Below are 11,903 nucleotides of genomic sequence, written 5' to 3'. Positions count from 1 at the left end.
CCGGCCAAGTCCGGTTTTCTGTCCCATCCTTCCTAGCAGTCAGCTTCCAGTCTTCTCCTGAGGGAAAAGAGGCCACCTCCCCCAATGGAAGGAATTGGGAGTCTTCTGAAATAAACTTGGAACAATTCCCCTGCTTTCAGTTCTACCTTAATCTCTACTTCTAGACAAATATGAGACACGAATTCCTGAGTCTTTGAGGCAATTCTGGGTTTTCCATTGCACTGCTTCTTACTTTTTACTGGAACCGTCTTTCAACAGTTTGTCTATTGGGATCTCTACCCTCATCCTCACTTGTAGATGTACATGGGATTTTGACTCCCAAGACTTGGCTGGGGGAGAATCCCGTGTGGCTGGTTGCCTTCCCTCTTGGCTTTCCTCACTCCCAGCTCAGGACTCATTGTTCTCAAGTCTACCAAGCCTTTTGACCTCCCTCGGCTTTCTGGCTTCCATTAATCAAAATATTACCTCCCTTCCCATTTCTTTGTTTTTGTGTTTTTAATCCCATTAAAACCCGTTGTACTGTTATTTTACTTGGCTTTAGGGTGACAGAAGTCAATGCATGTGTTCATTTCCCCCATTTTCATCTGAGAGTTCAATGATTGCTTCTTGATGGTGGGATCAAAGAATTGTACATTTTAAATAAACTTGTCTCCATTGTACCTGGGGCAGAATCCAAAGAGGCCGTCACACAGGACTTTCTGTTCTATTGGATTTGCTACAAATTCATCAACAGAACACCAACAGAATTACTCTCTGTTTTATTCACCTTTTCACTGCTGAGACAAAACATCTGACAAGAACAATGAGAGAAGGAAAAGTTTATTTTGGGGCTCATGGCTTCAGAGGTCTTAGTCCACATATGGCCACCTCCATTGCTCTGGGCCCTAGATAAAGCAGAACATCATGGCAGAGCATCATGGAGGAAAGCAGTTCGAGACATGGCCACCAAAAAGCAGAGGAAGACCTCTGCTCAAGAAGCACAGAATATATACCCCAAAGGCATGCCCCCAGGGACCTACCTCCTCCAGCCACACCCTCCCTGCCTAGAGTTACTCAATCAATCCCTACCAGGGGATTAATTCACTGATTGTGTTAAGGCTCTCCTAACCTGATCATTTCACCTCTAAACCTTCTATTGTCTCACACATGAGCTTTTGGGCGACATCAAATATCTAAATTGTAACCGTCTCAAGTGGGTTATGAACTCCCATTTTTACCCCGTATACAAATTGCAGAATCACATCAGTTACACATCCATTGATTTACATATTGAATCAAAGTGTGAAATATGATATATCAAGAACTATGTAATGTTTTGAACAACCAACAATAAAAAAATAAAAAATAAATAAATAAAATAAAATTTTAAAAATAAATAAATAAATTGTAACCGTCTCTATAGAGCTCTGTGTGTCATATTTTTGATTGCTATTTTTTAATTCTTTTAAAATTGTTCCTTATAGTTGTACATGACAGTAGAATCTATTTTGACACAATTATAAAAGCATGGAATATAACTTGTTCTAATTTGGTTTCTAGTACCTCTCCTTTCCCTTCCCTTTTTTAGCCTTGAAACTTTATTTCCATTGAGCATTTTCTCCAGCAATTTTCTGAGAAAGAGCACATGTGAAGTAAATTGCTTGGTTTTTTTATGTATCTGGAAAATATCTTCCTGTCTCTAACAAAATTCATAATTTATTGGACGTAGAATTCAAGGTTAGAAATTATTTTTCCATTTACTCCTGTGCCTTCTAGATTCTATTAGTGCTCCTGGGAGGTTTCATACCATTGTAATAGTGGATTCTTTGAATGAACCCCTCCCTACTCTCTTCCCTCTGTTGATCTTCATGCCATTTACCCATAGTTTTTATTTTTTAATTAATTTTTTGTAAATGTACATGATGGTGAGATTCACTAGTGATGTGTTCATATATGTACATAGGACAGTTATGCCAGATTCATCCCACTATCTTTTTTTTTTCCCATTCCAATTCCCTTCTCTTCATTCCCTTTTGTATACTCCACTGAACTTCTGTTCTTCCCCCCACCCCACCCATTATTGTAGGTTAGCTTCCACATATCAGAGAAAACATTCGCTCTTTGGTTTTTTTGGGATTGGCTTATTTCACCTTAGCAGGACAGTCTCCAGATCCATCCATTTACCAGCAAATGTCATAAAGTCATTCTTCTTCATGGCTGAGTAATACTGCATTGTCTATATACACCACCTTTTCTTTATCCATTCATCTGTTGAAGGGCACCTAGGATGGCTGCATAACTTAGCTATTATGAATTATGCTTTAAACATTGATGTGGCTGCATCACTGTAGTACGCCAATTTTATACTAAGGAGTGGGATTACTGGGTCAAATGGTACTTCCATTTCTAGTTTTTTTGTGGAATCTCCATACTGTTTTCCATAGTGGTTGTACCAATTTACAGTCCCACCCACAATGGAGTGTACCCTTTTCCCCACATCCTCACCAACATATTATTGTTACTTGTATTCCTGATAACTGCCATACTAACTGGAGTGAGATGAAACCTCAGGGTAGTTTTAATTTGAATTTCTTTAATTGCTAGAGATGTTGAACATTTTTTCATGTATTTGTTGACTGTTCATATTTCTTCTTTTGAGAAGTGTCTGTTTAGTTCCTTTGCCCACTTATTAGTTGGGTTATTTATTTATTGGTGTTAAGTTTTTTGAGTTCTTTGTATATCCCGGATAATAATGCCCTACCCAAGGAGGAGGTAGCAAAGATTTTCTGCTATTCTGTAGGCTCTCTTTTCATGCTCTTGATTGTTTCCTTTGCTGTGAAGAAGCTTTTAAAAAAATATGGAATGCTTCATGAATTTACATGTCATCCTTGTGCAGAAGCCATGCTAATCTTCTCTGTATCATTCCCAATTTTTAGTATATTTGCTGCCAAAGCGAGCAGTGTTTTTCAATTTAAAAAAAAGCACTTCGATTTATTTGTTCTCTTTGGTACTTGAATTGACTCTATAAACTAGAAAGGGTAAATGTCCCTATCCCATTTTACAGATAAAGAAAATGAGGCTCAAAGAGGTTGAATGATTTATTCAGAATAATCTGACTCAGTGGCAGAGATGAGATTCAAACTCAGGTCTTTGAATGTGAAAGTTGATGCTTTTTCTTTGACTCATGCCTTCTGCGTGTGGCAATATTTTTGTCTTTGTAACTCAGAATGGCATTTAGCCCAAAGGAATTGGATTCATTTCCCTATAGTGTCCAGATTACCCAAGATAGCATTCAGACCTGTGGAAGATTAAAACATCATTAATTCCTAGGTCCCCAGCTCTAAGAGAGTCTAATTTATAAGGTCTGGAGTGAAGACCAAAGAGTTTTTATTTTTAAAATAACTCCTAAAGTCAATAACTGCTATGTAGCTTGATTGAGAACCACAGCCCTAAAAGGCCTGTAAGTTGGCTGGTGAGGTCCTTCTAGGCTGTACAACATGGATAATCAAATGAAAGTTATCGAAAATAGCCATCCAGACAGCAGCCATCTGATCTTGCTACAGTTGAAGCCAATGGCTTTATCTCCTGTGCTCCTCCATGACCCTCCTCAGACTTCACTTCTGCCCCCATTTACCTGGTCCTGCCCACTAACACAACGAAGAGTCTCTTGCCAGCTCCCTCCACTGCTCCATTTTAACTTGAGGGACCTCAGAGACTCAACTTCCTAAAAAAATTAAATTGAAAAACTTCCTGTCTGATAACTTAGGACCTCTGGTGGAACTTAGCTCTCTTAGGAGCCAGAAGGAAAGAATATTAAAGAGTTCTGCTCAATTTCTGATTGGTGGCCCTGGAAATGTTCTCCCCAGCTCTCAGGTGGCCTTCTAGCTTGGAAATAAAAAATCCAGATACCTTTAGGTCAGAGGAGGAGCAGCTTGGCATCCAAATGCAGCCGTGTGCCTGTGAATGCACAGTAGTACTCAGTGGAGGAGGCCTCTTTTCTGCAATCTGAGGTCCCTGAGCTTCAGGAAGAAGGTCAAAGAATGACAGGGAGAAAAAGAAGAGAGCTGCATAACAAAGAGTCTCAGCTTTTTATTTGCCACTGAGAGTTAGAGAAGACTGAGCCTATTTGGAGAATCAATGGGAGAGACTTCCATGGGTATCTGAACAAAGGAGACCAAGAACCCTCTGGGAAAGAATCTTCCTAAGGCAGGTATCAGTACATGCATTTCTCCCCGTATTTTGTTAACTGATAGTTGTATATAATGGTGAAATTTGTTGTTACATATTCATTTAGGCCCACAATATAAAAGGTACATGCGTTTTAAACAGTTGTTGGAAGAAAGGGATAGTTTTGAATATAGTGTGTTGTCTTTCAAGAGGTTCCTTATACATGAGTCATTTTGCTGGTCACAAGACCCCAGTGGCCTTCAGTGGGAAACTGACCCAAAGGAGAAGGTGAAGACACCTATAATAAGAGTACTCAAATAGAGAAAAGGCCATTAAGTAAGCCAATCTGATTCCTCAATAAATTGATTTATTCTGAACTTATTTACTAAACATCAAGTATGAACAGACATTTTTAAACAGTCTTATTTAAGATGTGCTTCAGTGTTGGGGATGTGGTTCAAAGGTAGAGTGCTCGCTTAGCGTGCGTAAGGTCCTGGGTTCAATCTCCAGTCCTGGGGGAAAAAAAGAAAGAAAGAAAACAACAACGTCAACAAAAGACATGCTTCTATGGCAGACTCTACTCCACATGCACTACAAATATTAATCCACTTAATTCTTACAAGAATCTTATAATTTAGTTGCTATTATTACCTCCATTTTGAAGGTAAAGAAAACTAAGTAACTTGCCCCCAAAAGTACTCATAAATTAATTAACTAAGTGGTACTGTAACTCTTTTAAATATTAGGCATAGGTCAATAAACAAAAAGAAAAACCCAGACTCACTTTCTACTGACGACTTTTGGGTTGGAAATTTGGAAATAAGTCTCTGGAGTGTTTGGAAGCAGAAGCTGAAAAAAATCAAAAAGTGAAGGCAGCAATAGAGACCTTACAAGGAAAGGTAGTTGCAGGTGATAGAAAATGTTGAAGGTCAGTGAGCTGAGGGCAAGGGCCCAACAGGATAAACAGGTCATGCAAAGAATCTTCCTGTTGTCAGCTATATTATTTCCATGAAGCCAAGATGCTTCCTAGAGCCCCATGAGATCCAGTTACGTGGCTGAGTTTTCCACCCTCTTTACACTACAAAGAAATTACCTTTACTCAAATAACTTGAGTAAATTTTTATCCTTCATATCTGTAAAAGCCTTCAATGTTTAGCCCTCTGGAGCCCCAAACCTTCATGAAAACAAGGACTACAAGAAACAAAAACCCAAAAGGCAGCATGCAGAAGAGTCTCCTTGAGAGGTTAAGAAATGAAATTCTGCTACTTTGGATTAAGCACCACTATAGATAGAACAACAAAAGTGGGATGATAATTTTTCAGCCTCAGAGAAGTGCAGAGCTGGTACAGGGTAATATTGTGAGCATCATCCTCAGTTTACACTAGTTCTAACAAGAACAGTAGTGGCAGTCCTGGCCCTACAATCCCCAACTTCATCCAGCAGAGGCCCAGAGCACATCATTGCATCTTAAACATCACAATAGTGGCAACATCCACTCTGGTTTCTTGGGGTTGGGTGGCCTCAGTATTATCAACAAGTCACAGAAGAAACTCCAGCTGCTCCCCAGTCCCGAGGGCAGTGATAGCTGCTATCACTCCTGAAGTTATGTTGGCAAAAAAGTCAGAACAAAATGGTGGTCACCTGGTAAAAACAAAGAAGATTTATTTATGAGCACATCAGAGATGCCTCTTAGAGACTCTCAGAAATAATTACTGAGCATTTGATAGGAGACTTGACATATTATAATAGCATTTTATAGTTAAAACAGGAAAAATATTGTTTGTTTTTTTCACTAAGAACTCATTTAAACCTTCAGGCTGGCATGACCAAGGGGAACATGAATAATTCTTTTCTTTGCTTTTCCAAAGAATCATCTTTGATTTTCCAAAATCACCTTTGTTGATTCTGTGCTACAGAAGGGAGGCTATGTTTATTAAAGCTTAGCCAAATCTCATTGGACCTCATTCTCACCTCAGCTGAATATCCAGAAGCTACATTCCAGAGCACTGAGTCCACCCTGGTGCTGGTAGGAACACTCAGTAGGAAGCTTCTACAGTTCTGCTACAAATCTGAAGGATTTCTTGGCAAAGGCTGTCTGGCTCACTGGAATGTGGTCCATTAGGCAGGAGAGTCAGCAATTGTCAGAATCATAAAGGCCTCAGAGCTGAAAAGGTCCACAGGGATCACCGGATTCCCTCACTGCACAGAGGAAAGAACTGACAATTTTTTGGAGGGTCAGAAGGGAGTCCTCTGCAGAAATGTCATGGGACCATGCCTATCTGCCTCATCCAGCTTTACCAGTTCCTGTTTCTCCCCTTCAAGGAGAATGCCAACCTCCCAGCCACTGAAGCAAATTGCACCTCTCACCTCTTCCCTTTCCTCTAGTTGAGCATTTAGGACAATACTTGGGAAAGTTTATTGTTGACTAGAAACTCCAGCCTAATTTAGGTGGACTTGCAAGACTAAAGGTGACCATGATAATGATGATGAAGAACAGTAATAACAACAGCAGCAGCTCCCACTTTTGGACTTGGGCAATGTGCCTAATACTTCATATACATTCTTTCACTGAATGTATGTCACTATTGTTAAGAAATAGATATAGGGCTGGGGTGGAACTCAGTGGTAAAGTGCTTACCTAGCATGCCCAACGTTCTTGGTTTGATCCCTACCACGGTGGGGAAAAAGGGAGAAAGAGAAAGAAAGAAAATATATTATTATTCCCACTAATGAATGGAGACACTGAGGTTCAAAGTCAAGAGATAAATTCCAAGTCACAAAGTATTAAATGATAAAGAGAAGATCTGCACCCAGAGCTGCCTCTGAAGCCTTCCTTATTTTTTGTTAGCTGCTGTTCAGTAGCTACTTTCTCATCTCAGGTGTGCAAGAGGCTGGGTTCAAGGGACCAGAAGAGCACCTCTCCCTTAGTTCTAACTGTTCCCATTGATCAGTTCTATTTGCTCCTCACTTCCTTGGAGGTCCCATATGTTTTTTGTAGCCTGAAGGAATAAAACTGGCAAGCCAAGAAAAAACTTCTTAAATTTTAAAAAATATTAGTCATTTATGCAGTGGAGAAAGAAAAGCTAGGGCAGGAAGAGGCCGAGGGAGTCAGTCTTGAGGAAAATCAAGGCAACCACATTCACCATCCTATTCATTTTCTAACCCATTTAAATAGGATTCTAATTGCACAAAACAACTAATTTTGTTCATTAAGGTTCAATTAAATTCATCTGAAACTCAGCATAATGGCATTGTTGTTGAACAGCCATATTAAAGATGAAACATAATCTCTCTTGACTCCATTTCCTTTGACAAAATAAAGTTCAGCTACTAATGAGCTCACAATACGCAGCTTCTTTTATAAATGGCAACAAAGAGTTCAAATTTATGAACAGCAGTTTTTTATTATCAGTGTCAACAGCCATTTTCTTTGTTACCAAAATACCCAGACATGATTATGAAGCCCTTTTTCTCATTATGGCTTTGATTTTGGAGGGGAGTGTGTGAAATAAATAATTTCATGATCATATCACAGTAAAGTCACACACTGAGAGTCCACACGGGGTAGACTCAAAGCCTCAATGCCAGCCATTCTATAGACTGAACTGAACAGACATTTCACTTTCCATTCTTTCAGGTCTCAGACAATCCCTCTCCTAGCCTCCAAAACTCTGTTTCAGGGCAAATGAACACTGCTTCTTCCTGCCTAGGGGGCCCAATCCCCTGCTTGTTTGTAGTGTTGAGAAAGAACGCACTTGCACCCTTGGGTTGAGGAATCAGGGAGCAAGCTATCTAGGGAGTGTGAGTCTGCCTTGCAGGTAAACCTCAGCCTCTGGCAACACTTGGTACTTTCTGTGAGCAGCTACCAGAATGGCACGATGCTGTTATTTCCCTCCTCAAGGTCCTGCTGTGTTCACAGTTAGCCTCAATTGGCACAGTCCCTGCCCCTGATCAACAATACTGATACTCAAGTCTTGTGAAGTCAATTTAGTGCTCAAAGCTAAGACCAATGTCGCTAGCCCAGTATGTGAATTAAAGTTCTCCAGAGAAGAACCAGCAACATGGTTGGAAAGGAAGGAGGGAAGGAAGGGAGGGAGGGATAGAGGGAAGGAAGTTGGTTGGCTGGTTTACCAGGGAAATTGGTTCACATAATTTGAGGCTGAGAAGTCCCACTATATACCATTTGCAAGCTGGAGAACCAGGAAAATTAGAGAATGACTCAATTCAAGTTTGAAGGCCTGAGAACGTGGAGGGCTACTAGTGTAAGTCCTGAAATCCAAGAGTCAGAGAACCTAGAGTTCTTATATCCAAGGAGAAGATGAGTGTCCAGAGAGACACATTATCTTTTTGTCTGTTTGGATCCTCAGCTGATTGAATGATGCCTGCCTACATTGGGAGAGAGCAAATCTTCCTTCTTCATTACACTGATCCAAATGCCAATCTCTGGCTAGGGGAGGAGCTCAGTGGCAGAGTGCTTGCCTAGCATGTGAGAGGCTCTGGGTTCAATCCCTGGTAATTTAAAAAAGAAAACCAGTCTCTTATCTCTTCCAGAAATACCCTCACAGACCTATCCATAAATAATATATTATCAGCTATCTGGGTGACCCCTAATCCAGTCAAGTTGATGCCTAAATTTAACCATTGCACCCAATGAGAGCATAAGGCTTGTTGAGTGCCATTCAAACAAACAAGTGGCTGGCACTCAGTCAAGCTTATTGAGAGCATAATATATGTAGAGAATGATAGAGAACAAGGAGATGAATAAGGTCCTTTGGAGCAGGGATGAATAGTGGGTGTAAAATAAGAATGCAAGTCCATAATCCCTTATCCAAAACTCCTGGGGCTAGATTTGTTTTGTTTGAATTCAAAATTTTTAGGATTTCAGAAAGTTAATTTCTTACCTAATATTATATATTGCTTAACACCTCACATGAATATTTTGTAGTAATGTTTGAATATTCATACTAAATGAATAAAGAATATAAACCGCTTCATGAAATTTCAGGTAGGTGAGTTTTTGCTTCTAAATGAGCTAAGAGTTATGAAAAATCTGAGAGCAAAAGAAGACCCACTCTAGAGGGAAAGGGAAGGGATTTCTGATTTGAAATATTATGGGTTACTGCATTAGTTCAACTTTGACCTCTGGGCTCACCTTGTACTCTAAAAGGGTCACCTTGTACAAGAGGCCCATTGCTGACTTTATTCAAACAGCTGCTGCAAGTGGGCTGAGCTCCAATGTTCCTGGGGGAAGCCAAGGACCAGGCTCCCCCAGTCTACCACGTTTGACTGTCAAGGGCAGCTCTGTGGTCAAGATGTGCCTTCTGCCTTGGTAATCAATCTATAATCCACTGAAATTATAATAATATAATAATATAATCCACCACAGCCACCACAATCACAAACCTGGCTGAATCAATAGGAGGCAAGTCTGTCTTTTGCCATCTATGTATTCTTCTCAAATAGATGAGTAGATTAAATAATATATTCAGAAGAGTTTTTCATATTTAAGAATATATTCTTATGAAAATATTCTCTTTATGCCTCCTAGTATCTAGGATCTGTAGCAGAAACATTTTAAATATTTTTAAAAGCTATAATATATGGAGAAAGAATGAAAACTAAGTAGTTAATTGTGGAGTTAGATACAGATGATCTATGCATGACACTGCAAATATAATGAAAAATACTGGGTTTCACATTTTAAAGGGTAGATTTTTTATATTCTATGGATTATCAATAAAAAAATAAATAGTTAAAAAGAAACAAATTCAGTGAAATGACTTTTAGTTTCTCTCCATTCCCATGACCACACTTTGAAACTTATCACCCTTCAAATTTTAAGTGTACAATCTTAAGCCTAAACTCCTCTCTCAGATCACTGCTCCTGATCTTGAAAGCCTTTCCACCTTTCTCCTGTTATATCTGCTCAGCAATCATCTTAGTTTTCTACTGATGCTATAAGGAATGAATTAGTGCAGATTTGGTAGCTTAAAATGACACACATGTAGTCTTTTACAGATCTAGAAACCAGAGTTCTAAAATCCATTTCACTGGCTAAAGTGAAGGTGTCGCAGGGCCGGTTCCTTACAGACCTTTAGAGGAGAATCCATTTTCTTGCCTCTCCAGCTTTCAGAAGCCACCTGCTTTCCTTGGCTCTGGCCCCTTCTCCATCTTCAAAGCAGATTTCTTCCTTCAGTAGCCTTCTGTCTCTGGCCCTCCTGCCACCCACTCAGGAGGCCCCTTGTGATTATATCAAGCCCACTCAAATGATCCAGAATAACCTCATCATCTATCTCAAGATTTTTAAAGTACCAGCATCTACAGTCTCCTTTGGCATGTAAGGTGACATATTTACTAGTCCTGGGGACTAGGCTATGAACATCTTTGGAAGCCAATGTTTTAGTAAGTTTTTTTGCTCCTGTGACTAAAAGACCTGACAAGAACAATTTTTAGGGGAAGAAATATTTATTTAGGGGCTCACTATTTCAGAGGTCTCAATCCATAGATGGCGGCTCCATTCCTTGGGGTTCAAGGTGAAGCTGAATATCATGACAGAAGAGTGTGGCAGAGGGAAGCAGTTCACAGGATGATCAGGAAGCAGAGAGACTCCACCTGCCAGATACAAAATATATACCCCAAAGGCACACCTTAATGACCCACCTCTCCTAACCACACTCTACCCACTTCAGTTTCAGGGGATTAATTCATTGATTGGGTTAAGGCTCTCAACCCAATCATTTCACCTCTAAATCTTCTTGCATTATCTTAGCCTTGAACTTTTGGGGAACACCTCACATCCAAACCATAATAGCCATTACTTAGTCTTCCACAGCCATCTGCTTTCTAGAGATCCTTTTATATTCTCCCAGTCTCCTTGACATCAACTACCTTTAGTTTTAAACCCACAAAAATGGGTTGACAGAAACTATTCTCTAGCATTTTCAATTTTTTTTTTTTTTTTTACAATCTATTCCTTACTCCAAACCCACCTGGCAACCCTTTCCTGAAACAATTCTAAATAATCTGCCTTTGCTGCTCTTTAAATGAGGAGTTAAGTATTTATGGACAAAAAAATCTCCTTTTTCCTGTGTAAGACCAACCACTTCACTTCTGCTCTTTAAAAAAATCTTTAACTGCCACATAATAATTATACATTTGTGGGGTACAGTGTGATATTTCAATACATATATACAATGCACACTGATCATAGCAGGGTAACTGTCATATCCATCAATCACCTCAACATTCTCCACTTCTGCTCTTCACGCCCTTTCCTCTCATCTGGATTCCTCCATCAAATATTCACTTTACATCTTCCATCTCTGACTTTCAACTAGACCCATGTCCTTTGCACTTAGTTATTTTTTCCCACCAAAAAGAAGTGAGGACTTATGTTCTGAATGAGATATGTTACAGTTTACTTTTGGAATATCTCTCCAAAGCTTGTATTGAAAGCTTGGTTCCCAGTGCACCTAGGTTCAGCGTGGGGGGCTCTTAGGCAATGATTGGGTCATGAGGATTCTGAATGGACTACTGGGAGGTGGGTCCTAGTTGGAGTAAGTAGGACACTGGGGCTATGCCCTGGAAGAATTTATCTACTCTTTGGCCTCTCTTCTTTCTCTCTGCTTTCCAGTTGCCATGAGCTGAACAGCTTTCCTCCACCATGATATTTCTGCCTTGAAACCAGTTGACCATGGACTGAACCTTCTGAAACCATAAGCCTAAATAAATCTTTCTTCCTCTAAGTCATTCTTATA

The 11,903-nt window shown here is 39.8% G+C and overlaps 1 non-coding gene across 1 annotated transcript; it reads right to left on the bottom strand.

Moving 5' to 3' along the window:
• Positions 1-2,830: 2,830 nt before the first annotated feature.
• Positions 2,831-2,935, bottom strand: LOC114098876 (U6 spliceosomal RNA). The gene has a single exon (XR_003583806.1). It is a non-coding gene; the product is annotated as a U6 spliceosomal RNA (small nuclear RNA).
• Between the last annotated feature and the right edge of the window lie 8,968 nt (positions 2,936-11,903).

This window comes from Marmota flaviventris, chromosome 13 (genome assembly GCF_047511675.1).
Source record: "Marmota flaviventris isolate mMarFla1 chromosome 13, mMarFla1.hap1, whole genome shotgun sequence".
Classification (NCBI taxonomy): domain Eukaryota; kingdom Metazoa; phylum Chordata; class Mammalia; order Rodentia; family Sciuridae; genus Marmota; species Marmota flaviventris.
This window is presented reverse-complemented; position numbering and strand designations above follow the sequence as displayed.